The 13,815-nt window shown below is 45.9% G+C and overlaps 1 protein-coding gene across 1 annotated transcript in view; it reads left to right on the top strand.

Annotated features, from left to right (window-relative positions):
- The window catches only part of LOC126277972 (treacle protein-like), a 1,047,714-nt gene that overhangs the window by 34,321 nt on the left and 999,578 nt on the right, over nt 1-13,815 (top strand). The gene's annotated exons all lie outside the window — the stretch shown is intronic.

The following is a 13,815-nucleotide window of genomic DNA, read 5'->3' as shown; positions in this document are numbered from 1 at the left end:
AAATATGAACAGAATTTTCTGAGTGGAAACCAAACTGTGAAGTGAGCCAAGGGTATCTTCCCTCCCCCCGCCATCCGAGCCCCGTCTGCCCCATTTATTACCCCTTTTGTTTTTTATATCAAAGCAGTTGTAGAACATTATAGATCAACTAGTCAGGGTAACATTAAACATAAAAGTGCAACTCTATAAAGTATAAGTAAAGCACACAAATATTTCCAGTGTGAGACTGAGCGGAATCTAAGCTGACTGTAGACCACAAAGAGTGAGAGCCCAGAAAGAAAGTAAGGAGGACATGTTAGGGATCTGATCGAAGTAGATTCTGTCTTTTCCTGGTTAATGGCACCGCATTAATTCCAGTAGTACATGTTACATTATAATAATGAAAATGAAATGATCGTATGGCATTGTTGGCCGGGAGGACCCATTCGGTGCAGTTCGGCCGCCGTATTGCAAGTCCTCTTTAGTTGACGCCACTTCGGCGACTTGCGGGTCAATGATGATGAAAATGATGATGGACACAGAACAGCCAGTGCCCTGTCGGGAATCTAACCCGGGCCCCCTGCGTGGTAGGCGATAATAATACCGCTACGCTACGGCGGCGGACATTGTAATAATAACAGTATTATTATTTTATATTTGTATAAAAATTACTCCATTCAATTGTGGGAGAGTGGTACAGCAACCATCTTCGACTTTTTTCGGAGTACAGACAACCTTGGTTGCGAAATTGTTTAATATCAGTGACACATTTTTTCCTTCTACGGCATCATCAGATTGTGTAAGCATAATGTAAAACCCATCCGTCTTTAAGCCACATAAGACGAAAAATGTAGGCTACAATAAGTGGATATGCAATCCATCTGTTTAAAAACATATAAAATGCTACGCCAGCTGAGTCCGCGGTAGTAGTACAAAATATGATCCGCGTACAAAATAAACGTGTTATAGCAGCACTCAGCGCAATGTTCCTTTGGCAAATAATGTAGTATTCGTGGGCACGCCAAAAGCAGATTGAGCTGAGAGCTGCTCATTGTATGCGTCTGTACGCGTCGTCCTATTTTGTACTACTGTAGCGGGGATCAGCTGGCTTAGCATTTCATGTGTTTTTATGACGAATGGATACATATCCAGTTACTGTTGTATCCATTTTCCGTTTTATATGGCTTAAAGACGGATAGGTTTTATATGTAGCTAATTTTACAGAATCTGAGGATGCCCCAAACGGGTGAAACGCGCTTTTGATATTAAATAATTTCACAACCAAAACTGTTTTTATTCTTTAACTATATTTATATAGTTTCATATTCTGTACACTGCTAGTGTGACTTGGTACATGGTAAGTAATATGTACTGACCTTATGTTTAGGCGATCTGGATCTCTTTTGGAAATGCTAGCAATGAACTGTGGTACTAGTATATTCGCCATCTACGTGGAATAGCAAATAATAATAATAATAATAATAATAATAATAATAATAATAATAATAATAATAGTGTTACGTCGTCAGCGAAAAAAAGCAGCATGGTATTCGGCAGTAAAAATGCTTATCAAAGCGATATTTATGTATCCAGCTCATTAATATAGCAATCAAATTATAATTTTTTAAATATTGAGTCTGCCAGTTGCGTTATATACCAACTATATGATACAAACCTGTTGTGTGGGTCATACATGAAGAAACATTCTCCGGCCCGCTGGAATTTTGTCTACATATTTGGCTGGAGACCAGGCAGGTGCTACACTGCCGGACTCCGATGTAGATAAAGTACTGTGGGGCAGCGTAAGTCGTAAGTCGTGTCCCTCTTCCTACCAGTCTCTAGGCAGCTGCTCCGTTGGCGAACTGCAGTAAGGTTCAGTGAGACCTGGGTGAAGCTGTGAGTGTTGGTGCTCGGCAAGACGTGCCGACCAGTTAGAGCGGTGGATTCGGCGTCCCCTGGGGGCGTGTGCGGGTGGCGCCCGCCACTTCGGACACAGCGAGCCGTGGAAGGGCGATTTGCCCCGGTGGCGCGCTAGCGTGGCGTGGCGTTTAAACTAGCCAAGTACTGTAAAAATACTGCACGAGCTGCAAGACTGTGCTGACAAGACAGCATCACAAGCACGCTGTGAAGACTGGATACGTATGCGATAGATGCGGATTGTTAAAAATAGTGGTTATAACAGAGAATTCGTCGCCGTCTATAAGCACCCCTCGTTTATATCTTTCGCTAATCAGCAGCGCAGTATTATATTACCAACACAATGAATACCAGATTTTGAAGTTTGGGGAGTAATCTGAGGATTAAATTTTAGCTTCAGTATCCAGAAAGATACACCAGCGTAAATTTACGTGTCGCCACACTGGAATATGGCATGACCTTCTGTGTATTTTTCCGTCTGTAAAAATACGTGGACAAGAGCAGGGATGAAACTCGCGACTTTTAACGCAACAGAGGAATACAGTATCCATCGAGCCACTGACGGCATGAAGCTTACGTTTAAACACTAAAGGTATTGATAAGTGATTTTGTGGAGTGCCCTCCCAGATAGCGCACTTGTTCAAGCGCCGTTTCCGGGACGGCGAAATGCGAGGCCGCAAGTCGAATCCGCCGGGCCGATTAACGACGAGGCTTGGTGAGCCGGCCGGCCTGTGAGTGGATTTTAGGCGGTTTCCCACATGCCACTAGGCGAATACCGGCCTGGTACCCAACATCCGCCTCAGCTATACGATTCGCAAACAGTTACAAAAACCGGAGGGCACTTCCACATGAACAGCACTGCACGGAGACAGTTGGGGTGCAGATATTACAGGGATACAGGATGCGGGAGGGGGTGGGGAGGAGGCGACAATTGGGTTGCGGCAAGAAAGGTATCCTTCCAGCCCTTAAGCGAACCATACTAAATCCGTTAATAACCACGTCGATCCTGCAGCGATGCGGGACAAAGGGTATGTGTGTCGTGTGACGAGCGCCTCCCGTCGGGTAGTCCACTCGCCTGGCGCAAGTCTTTCGACTTGACGCCACTTTGGCGACTTGCGCGTCGATGGGGATGAAATGATGATGAGGAGGACAACACAACACCCAGTCCCCCAGCGGAGAAAATCTCCGACCCAGCCGGGAATCGAACCCGGGCCCCTAGGATAGACAGTCTGTCGCGCTGACCGCTCAGCTACCGGGGGCAGAGGGGACAAAGGATAAAGGCAAAGAAGTAATTTTTTCGAGTGATAAAAAAAAGTAAGGTACGAAGAAATCTACTATCTGAAGGTTTATTCTTAAGGGAAAGCAGCATAGTAAGACTATGACGCACAACGGCACGATTATTAGAAAGATGCGCCAGATTAGTTGCTTATAATAACCAACCGTTAATGACGACTGACTGTTTCGGCATTTATCGCCCTTGTCACGTACCTGCGAATATAATTTTGGTGAGGCTGTGTGTAAATGAGAATGTCATTTACATCAAAATAACTATAGTGCACTAAAGTCTAGAATGGTGTGACATCTATTTTACGACGTTAGTAAACTGTACTATAACTGTCAATGTTTTGACTAAATGTAAATGGCGTAAATATATTGAATAGTGTTTGTGACATTGAGAATTTGTCTACTCAAGCGGATGGCAATAGAATGGCCTAAATGAATCTATCGGGTGGTCTTAACTGCTGTTTTAACATGATATCCAGCTCTTTACTTTCTACACTCAGTTAACAGCAGCAGAAGCTATGCTTTGAATTTTGACCATAGTAACGTGCCTCCATGTTAGTTCATACTCACGAAGGTGATGTGAAGAGCGCATGTTTCCGCCGGCATGTCCGCCCGGAATACAAGTTTACACTTATCAAAGATATATTCATTATAGTGTAGGTCCAGCGTTTCTGATTGCTTGCGCCCTTCATTTCGTGTCGTTGCTTTTTCATTGGTACCCACTGACTCCACTTGCTGTGTTGGCCACGTCGCACACGGCGCCGCCGCTTGGCAGGTGGTCCGTGTAGTTCGCGCCCGGCCTGCTGGCTCAAAGCGGCCCTGCGTGGTGGGGTAGGAGCGCGGCAGCTGGTCCCGCGCGCTCACAGTCGATAAGGCACGCCGAGCAGAGGCGGCGCGCCGCCGCGACCAATCGATAGCCGGCGATGGCCGCATCGGAAACACGGCCGCCGGCGTGGGCGCGGCGATAGACAGCACAATACAGAACAGTGCAGCGCCGCTTAGCCTCCTCACTTACCGCTATCCAGCCTGCTGTGCTACACGGAAAGTAAACAAACGGAAAGACGTGACGGTTCGTCTGTTTACCTGTACTCTTGAAGACCATCACCCAGTCCTCCGCCGTTGTAGCGATCAGACAGCTTGGTCGGAAGCCGTCCACGCTTTCAAATGCGTAAGATTGTCAAAAAGCGGATATGGTTTTCGTTTATGAGGAATGTTGCTTAACCGTTAGAGCACCGGCGTGGTTGTGTGCCGAAACGTATATTGATCACGCCCACGTGCTGTGCGATTGAAAAAATTATATAAATCCGGAAACCCAAAATACGAAGAATAGAATACACAAAGTAGAAAGAACAGCTGACGAGACAAAAGGAGTTTCCAACATTCTTACGCACTTCCTCCTTTCCATAACCTTCCGTTCCATTAATAGCTTCATGGCAATGAGTTTCAAAATCGGTTACATTTCTGCGAACGGTGTGTACGAAAACGGCAAAGTGATTCGACGTTTCCGTGCAATGTTTTGTTTGTGGAACCGTGGGAAAGTCATTCCTCACAATATGCCCTATTCCTCTCTTAAAAGTCTATGCTTGCTGAGAGAAGTGCATAAACAAAGACCTAGATCTCTTAGCGTGTGGTCCCGGCGTTTTAAGAATCGCATCCTTGGAGCCTGTTTCCTTGAAGGGCTTTAAATAGCCCCAGATATCTGCAGTTCGTGACATAAACACTGGAACAGTTACTGGAAAACATAAGGCGGATGTCCCACCAATTCTACAAAGATAATTGCGAACGGCCTTCACAGAATATTCGGAGATCGTTGAATCGATCGGTCGGGGAACGCAAAACGGTTTTTAGCCCTTGCCAGACATAACTTCTGTACTTTTGGCTCTAAATTGTTCAAATAGCTCTGAGCACTATGCGACTTAGCTTCTGGGGTCATCAGTCGCCTAGAACTTAGAACTACTTAAACCTAACTAACCTAAGGACATCACACACGTCCATGCCCGAGGCAGGATTCGAACCTGCGACCGTAGCGGTCGCTCGGTTCCAGACTGTAGCGCCTAGAGCCGAACGGCCACTCCGGCCGGCTTCTGTACTTTTATCTGGGAGAAAATTTAAACAAGAGATCTAAAAGAAACACACAGGACACCAGAAGACTTGAAACACCGTATAAAACGGACCTATGGTGCGGTAGCTCCAGATTAAATTCAATGTGCAGTGTTCCTTGACCGTAACCGCTTTATAACGTAATTCAGGGTCAAAATTTTGAAGACTTGATATGACAGTCGTAATAATAAACACACAAATTGTACCTGAGTTTTGTGTTTGCTTATACACGGCACAGTATGTACCCGTGACCATATTGCCATCTTTCGTCTAAACAATTCAAGAAAATACACAGAGAATAAGTTCAATTAATGTACTGAACGTGTCATCTGCAGCAATAAGAATTTAAATTTGCGTTTTACGACAGTAGAAGATTAACTACATCATATCAAATCATACACACTACAATTATAATATTTTCATTCACCGTTTCTACATAATTCTCTTTGTATAGCTAAAATTTCTGTAACTGGACCTGCATTCGATACTTCAGTTACTTTTGTCAAGATATTTTATGACTGGATCATAGATGAAAACTGCTGGTGATCCCTTCGGTGCTGCTGGAAACACGGAGAAGTCCAGGTTACGGTCTATTCGCTGTTCCTGTTGAATTCTTGACTGAGGACCAGCCAACAGGAGGCAGCTGACATCAGCAATCAGTGTAGGCTCTCGCACCACGTACAAGGCCGTGCAAATGCCTTGGCAGGGTCCCATAGTTTAGCCTAGACTGCAACTAATTGAGCTGGAGATGTTTCTTTTGCTGTAGCTGTTTTTGTGGAACAAACGTGCTGATGGAATCGTGTCTACGAACTACAGCGCAACGGCTGCTCTTTAATATCCTCAATGGGTTCGTCTTCTTATCAAATGTATTTAATGTCAGATGTAATGATATAAAATTATTTGTGGCGTAAGTGTATCCTTAGCTGTATCCCTGTTACTGCTTCCTTTGCAAGTACATGCACTTCTTTGTTGTATTTGACGCTGCAGTATCCTTCCAAACAAGTCATTTCTATGTGAGTCCACTTTTCGTTACAAGGAATGCACTACTCTACTATGTTTTTGGTATTTTCAAACAGTTTCTACATTTTTAACTGTAACTGACATTAATACAGATGCGGAATCAGCGAGTTTAGAGTTACGTCAATAACGTAATTCAATGCTCAACAATAGCGACTGAACACGCAGCAAAATCAGAGGCATCTGTTTTGTATATATGAGCCGTAGTCGATTTGCAAGTACTTCGTGGGTGTTCAGCAATATTCTGGGATAGGTTTTTCACCACAAACAACATATTATTCTATTTTTACAGTTGTCTCGCAAGACTGCCTTACGTTGTTAATACGAGGAACATATGTTAATGTGGGTGAAACGCTAGACAAAGAAATTTGATGAAGCACTTTATCATGGAGCTTACTAAACAAACAGTTTAACAATATTTACACTACACAATCACAAAAATTGGCTGGTGGCCATATGTGCATCTCCGCTCGCTCGTCATCATTTAGCTCGTGTACGACACCAAACTTTCATATCTTATATAACTATTGGTGGCGAGAAATGGTGTCTCTATGCTAACATAAGTAAATGGAAGGCACGGTTCAGCCCAAACAAAGCAGCAACTCCCTGCACAAAGAACTGCGCGCATCCACGAAAGAAAATGTTACGCATCTGATGGAACAGCGACGGGGTGGTGTACTAAGAATTGCTTCCCAAGGTGTAACCATCACTGCTGACATTTATAGTCAACACTGAGACGTCTTGCAGATGCAGTCCCCCCACATTCTGGGGTAGACTAACAAAACAACAGAATTTGGGTTGCGCAGTCATTTCGCATCCACCTTATTCACCTGCTCTCGTCCCCTCATATTTTCAGTTTTTTAGCTCACAATCGAACAACCTTCAAGGAACGTCCTACTTGTATGAAAATGCGCTCAGAACATGGCTTCAGCATTGCTTCGCCTCAAAAGCATTCGGTTTCTACAGTCGCGGAATCTAAAAGTTACCCCAGCGTTGGCAGACCGTTGTAAATAGTGAAGGGGGATTGATTGATTGATTGATTGATTGAGAGAGAATGAGACCGAACGGCGAGGCCATCAGTCCCGTGATTCCAAAGTGGGTTACATAAGAAAGAGGGTCTGCTAATAGTGGACTGACTCAGTCAGAAGAATCAAATTATAAAAGAATGAACATTAAACACGCACAGTAAAAGCATAAAAGGTGAGACCAAATCTAAAAACTGGAAAAAGTGGGGCGGTCATGGGGTCACAGACCGAGAAGAGTACAAAAGGAGTCCCAACCACAACCAATCCACCCCTGCTCCAAGACTAAAGGAAATAAAAACCACTTTCACGGATGAAACCGAGGACCAGGTCAACCATCCGTGGATCGTCTGCTAATATTAAATTTAAGGAATCGAGAAGACTATACTTAGCACGAAGGTCCGAAAGAAGGGGACATGCCAGCAATATGTGGGATACCGTCAGTCTGGCTCCACAACCACATTGTGGGGGTCGGCCGTTACGTAGGAACAAACAATGGGTCAGCTTGGTATGACCAATGCGTAGACGGCATAAAACAGTGGACTCCTTCCGAGAAGGGTGGAAAGAAGTGCCCCAAATTGCAGTAGACTCCTTTATGGTGCGAAGTTTATTACTATGAGCAGTAGCACTCCAGATGGCATTCCACTGTTGGGCAAAGAGAGATTTGACGTAGAACCGCATATCCGCAGCTCGCATCAGCCAATTCACTCCCTGGGATTCCCACATGAGTTGGGACCCAGAAAAAGACGACTGAACAGGCGGCACGCTTAAGGACAAAGAGGTCATGGATAGCAGAGACCAAGGGGCGACGAGAGTAGCATCGATCGATAGCCTGCAGGCTGCTCATGGAATCGGAACAAATTAAAACACTATGGAGGGAGGCCTGAGAAACAAAAAGGAGGGCCCTGTGAATGACTAGGAGCTCTGCTGTAAATACACTACATGATCCAGGCAAAGAATAATGCTCGAAGCCGGTATGAGACGTCAAAGCGTATCCCACCTTATCAGTAGTCTTAGAACCATCAGTGTAAAAGATTGTGGCACCCTGGAACTCTGCAACGATGGCACATACAAGACGCCGGTAAACCATAGGAGTAACAGAGACCTTAGGATCCTGGAAGAGGTCGGTCCTAATCCGTGGTCTAGGCACCGTCCAAGTGGGGGGGGGGGGGGAGGGGTATGGGAGGAAAAAGACAAGTTGCAGTCCAGTGAGTCCAGATGGAGATCCCGGCAGAAGATAGTGAGACGCATGCCAACCGGCAATCCCACCCATGGGCGGGTGTTAGGAAGGAGACATCACTCATTAGCGAAGAGCACAGGGTACACAGGATGGTCAAGGAATTGGAAAATGGTGACTGCGTAAGAAACAAGGAGTTAGCTCCGTCGGATGTGTAGAGGGGGAATCCCTCCTTCTGTGAGGAGACTATCAACAGGACTAGTGCGAAAGGCACCAATGGACAGACACATCCCACAATTTTGGGCAGGGTCAAACAGTTTGAAAGTGGAAGGAGCCGCTGAGCCATAAACGTAACTACCATAATCGAATCTGGACAAGACCAGAGCACAGTAAAGATGGAGAAGAGGGGAACGTCTGCACCCCAAAATGTGTGGGCCAGGAGGCGGAGAGCATTAAGCTTTCGCGTGCATGTAGTCTGTAGGGGGCGAACGTGGGGCAGCCATGTCAGCTTGTTGTCAAAAATAAGGCCCCAGAAACGAGACTGTGCTGTAACATAGAGGAGCTAGTTGCCTAAATAAAGTTCGGGATCAGGGTGGACTGTGGGTCGACGACAAGAACGCATAACCCGCTTTTTGAAGGGGGAAAACTAAGTCGTGGGAGGTGGCCCACGCAGAGGTCGGTCGGATGGCGCCTTGGAGCTGGCGCTCAGCAGACTCCACCGAGTGGGAGCTGCACCAGATGCAAAAATCGTGAACGTACAACGCCGGGGTAACCAAAGGCCCAACAGAGGTCGCAAGCCCATTTATGGCAATGAGGAAGAGTGTGACAGCACAGTATCCTGTGGGATACCATTCTCCTGAATCTGAGGGGTGATGAGTGAAGTGCCAACTCGAACCCGGAAGTGCCGGTAAGATAAAAACTTGCGGATAAAAATCGGAAGGGGACCACAGAAGCACCAGTCATGGAGGGTAATTAAATTGTGATGGCGCCGAGCCATGTCATACGACTTATGTAGGTTAAAGAAAACTGCGACAAGGTGCCGGCGGTGAGTAAAAGCCTGTCGGATGGCTGATTCCAATCGGAGTAAATGGTCAGTTGGAGATCGCCTCGATACAGTGACAAAAGACCCCGAGATTCTAGTACCCAACATAATCTGAAGTTGACCATCCTTTCGAGCAGTTTACAAAGCACATTCGTAATGCTAATGGGGTCTTGCTGTTAAGATACGTTGGGTTCTTCTTGGGCTTAAGGACGGGGATAACTATGCTGTCTCACCATTTTGACGGAAAAGCACCCGTGAGAGAGATGTGACTGAAGACCCTGAGGAGCTGTTGCCTCTGGGGAAGGTCCAAGTGCTGAATCATCTGAATGTGAATGTAATCTGGCCCTGTGGCTGCGTCTCGTGAAGAGCTAAGAGTCTGCACCAATTCCCATTCAGAGAAAGGTGCATTATAGGGCTCAACGTGGTGCGGGATGAAATGGAGGGGGTTCTGTTCAACTCTGCCTTTCAGCTGGAGAAAGGTAGGAGGGTAGGAAGCGGACGACAATGCCATCACAAAGTGTCGCAAGATGTTCCGCGAGGACCAATGGATCAGTGCAGACCCTGGCAGTTGACTGTTGCTGGCGGCCCAGGACGCTACGGAGCTTTGAGCAAACCTGTGATAAAGAGGCATACGTCCCCAGGGAGGAAACATAGCGCTCCCAGCACTCCTTTTTACTCCGCTTAGTAAGGTAACGAGCCTTAGCTCGGAGACGCTTAAAAGTGTGGAGGTTCGTCTCGAAGGGATGTCGCTTAAATCCCTGCAGCGCCCGTCGGCAGCGAAAAATGCTGCAAACTTATGGACCAGAATCATATTTCATAAAACGAGAAACGAAAATTATCTCAAATTCACAAGTTGTCTTAGTTACCGTGGGAGTGTTACGTGATCAGATTATTTCGAAGACACACATTTCGTTTAAACTTCTTTACTGGAGTGTCTCGTACGTACCAGGTCGGGTTGACAGAGGAGATAGAGGAGATCCAAAGAAGAGCGACTCGTTTCGTCACAAGGTTATTTGGTAAGCGTGATAACGTTACGGAGATGTTTAGCAAACCCAAGTGGCAGCCTCTTCAAGAAAGGTGCTCTGCATCGTGGTGTAGCTTGCTGTCCAGGTTTCGAGAGGGTGCGTTTCTGAATGTGGTATCGAATATATTGCTTCCCCCTACTTATACCTCCAGAGGAGATCACGAATGTAAAGTTAGAGAGATTCGAGGGCGCGCGGAGGCTTTCCGGCTGTGGTTCTTCCCGCGAACCATACGCGAGTGGAACAGGAAAGGGAGGTAATGACAGTGGCACGTAAAGTGCCCTCCGCCACACACCGTTGGTTGGCTTGCGGAGTATAAATGTAGATGTAGTAGATGTAGATGATATTTGCAACGAAACGTTTCTAAAAACTAGCCAAAAATTACGCTAAATTTGTGACCTGTTGCGTGGGCAGAGGGAGTAGGGATAGCCACTGTGCACAGCTCGTAGCTTAGGACGTGGGTGTGGGCGATAAGGGCTGCCGCCTTTACGGCGCCCTGGGGCGGCGCAGCAGCTGTTGACGTCTCGAGCAGCGCGTGCTCAGCTATGCGCCAGCTCCTCGGCTGGTTCCCAGACGCGCCGATCGACCGCCAGCTCCGGGAACAAAAGCGGGACAGCCAACAAAAGCTGGCCGTGGCAGGCGAGGGCGCCGGTTCCGACTCGTGCACCCTTTACTGTCGTCGCTCAGGGGGCTCTCTCCTTTACTAAGCCCATTTCGATTTGCAGAAAGTATGCTGTGTTCGAACATAATTAATTTCCCTAGAAGGATACAATATATTGACACACTCTCGGCACGGATGCGGAAAGTAGCTCACACTAAGTAATGCGTGATGTCGACGGGGATCTCAAATTGATTCCATATTTCTAGATTTGCAGAATTCCTTTGACACCATTCCTCACAACAGACTTCAAATCAATTTGCGTGGCTACGGAGAATCGTCTCAGTTGTGCGACTGGATTCGTGACATTATGTCAGAAAAATCACAGTTCGTAGTAACTGACGGAAAGCAGCCCTCTTAGACTGTTTGCAAATGTTGTCAAATTCCGTCTAGCAAAGCCATCAGAAGTTCGAAACCAACTACAAAATGATTTAGACAAGATAGCTGTATGGTTACAAAAGTGTCAATTGTCTCTGAAAAATGAAAAGTGAGAGACCATCCACATCAGTACGAAAATGTATTAGTTAAATTTCGGTTACACGATAAACCACAGAAATCTAAAGGTCGGAATTCAACTGAATACCTAGTGATTACATTTACGGACAACTTAAATTAGAACAATCACGTAGATAATGTTGTCAGTTAGGCGAACGAGTGACTGCATTCTACTGGTGTAAGACTTAGAACATAAAAAACACTAAAGGGCCTACCTACACTACGCCTGGCCGGCCGGGATGGCCGAGCGTTTCTAGGGCGCTACAGTCTGGAACCGCGGTTGCAGATTCGAATCCTGCCTCGGGCATGGATTTGTGTGATGTCCTTAGGTTGGTTAGGTTTAAGTAGTTCTAATTTCTAGGGGACTGATGACGGTAGAAGTTAAGTCCCATAGTGCTCAGAGCCATTTGAACCATTTTACACTAAGCCTGTTCTCTGCTTGGTTCAAATAAGGGCAGTTCGTTTTACACTATCGCGAAATATTGGAGAGAGTTCACGTATGCTACATCGGAAGTTCACTGAGGCTTTTTGCAGATGATACCGTGGTGTATCGAGAGGTTGTTACAGTGGAAAATTGTACTGAAATGCAGGAGGATCTGCAGCGAATTGACGCATGGTGCAGGGGATGGCAATTGAATCTCAATATAGACAAGTGTAATGTGCTACGAATACATAGAAAGGAAGATCCCTTATCATTTAGCTACAAAATAGCAGGTCAGCAACTGGAAGCAGTTAATTCCATAAATTATCTGGGAGTACGCATTAGGAGTGATTTAAAATGGAATGATCATATAAAGTTGATCGTCGGTAAAGCAGATGCCAGACTGAGACTCATTGGAATAATCCTAAGGACATACAATCCGAAAACAAAGGAAGTAGGTTACAGTACGCATGTTCGCCCACTGCTTGAATACTGCTGAGCAGTGTGGGATCCGTACCAGATAGGGTTGATAGAAGAGGTAGAGAAGATCCAACGGAGAGCAGCGCGCTTCGTTACAGGATCATTTACTCGTAGCAATCGCGAAAGCGTTACGGAGAATATAGATAAACTCCAGTGGAAGACTGCAGGAGAGACGCTTAGTAGCTCGGTACGGGCTTTTGGTAAAGTTTCGAGAACATACCTTCACCGAAGAGTCAAGCAGTATATTGCTCCCTCTTACGTATATCTCGCGAAGAGACCATGAGGATAAAATCAGAGAAATTAGAGCCCACACAGAAGCATACCGACAATCCTTCTTTCCACGAACAATACGAGACTGGAATAGAAGGGAGAACCGATAGAGGTACTCAAGGTACCCTCCGCCACACACCGTCAGGTGGCTTGCGGAGTATGGATGTAGATGTAGAGTTGCGGTGGCAGGCATTAAAAAGTGTTTTTCGATGGGATTTTTCGTTGGGGCGATACTAAATATTCCACTGATGTGCGCGAGAAATGATCATCGTACTAAAATAAGAGAAATTGGAGTCATCACAGAAAAATTTAGGTGTTCGTTTTCCCCATAGTACAAAAATAGTGTGAAAGTGCTTTGATGAACCCTGTGCCAGCTCCTTGAGTGTGAATTGTAGAGTAGTCATGCTTGGTTGATTTGCGGGAGGGGACAAAACAGCGAGGTCATCGGTCCCAACGGATTAGGGAAGGAAGGAAATCGGCAGTGTCCTTTCAAAGGAACCATCCCTGATGTGATTTAAGGAAATCACCGAAAACCTAAATCATTATGACCGGACGTGGGTTTGAACCGTCGTCTTCCCGAATGCGAATCCACTGTATTTATCACTGCGCCACCTCGCTCGGTGAGCAGTCATGTAATTGTTGATTGTTGCAACTACATTTACGCGTAGCTGTGTAGGTCTGGCCATTATAGAACAGACATGGGCTAAAAATTTGTTTTTGGGGTAAATTGCTGCAATTCTAGGTATTTTTCGATGTCATTTTATGTGCTTACTAACAGCAGGCATTTTCTTTTGTTGTGATTGACTGGCAGGAGCAAACCGAGCAGGTGCTATGATTTCTGCGTTTAAATTTGACTATCGCGCGCTCTGGATTCGTTGGCGTGTCCAATGCGCTGTTTTGCCGTTTATTGCTCGACATATTGTTTTGGTGG

The sequence above is a fragment of the Schistocerca gregaria genome, chromosome 6, assembly GCF_023897955.1.
Source record: "Schistocerca gregaria isolate iqSchGreg1 chromosome 6, iqSchGreg1.2, whole genome shotgun sequence".
In the NCBI taxonomy this organism is placed as follows: Eukaryota; Metazoa; Arthropoda; class Insecta; order Orthoptera; family Acrididae; genus Schistocerca; species Schistocerca gregaria.
The sequence above is the reverse complement of the archived record's forward strand: the minus strand, read 5'-3'. Positions and strand labels throughout refer to the sequence as shown.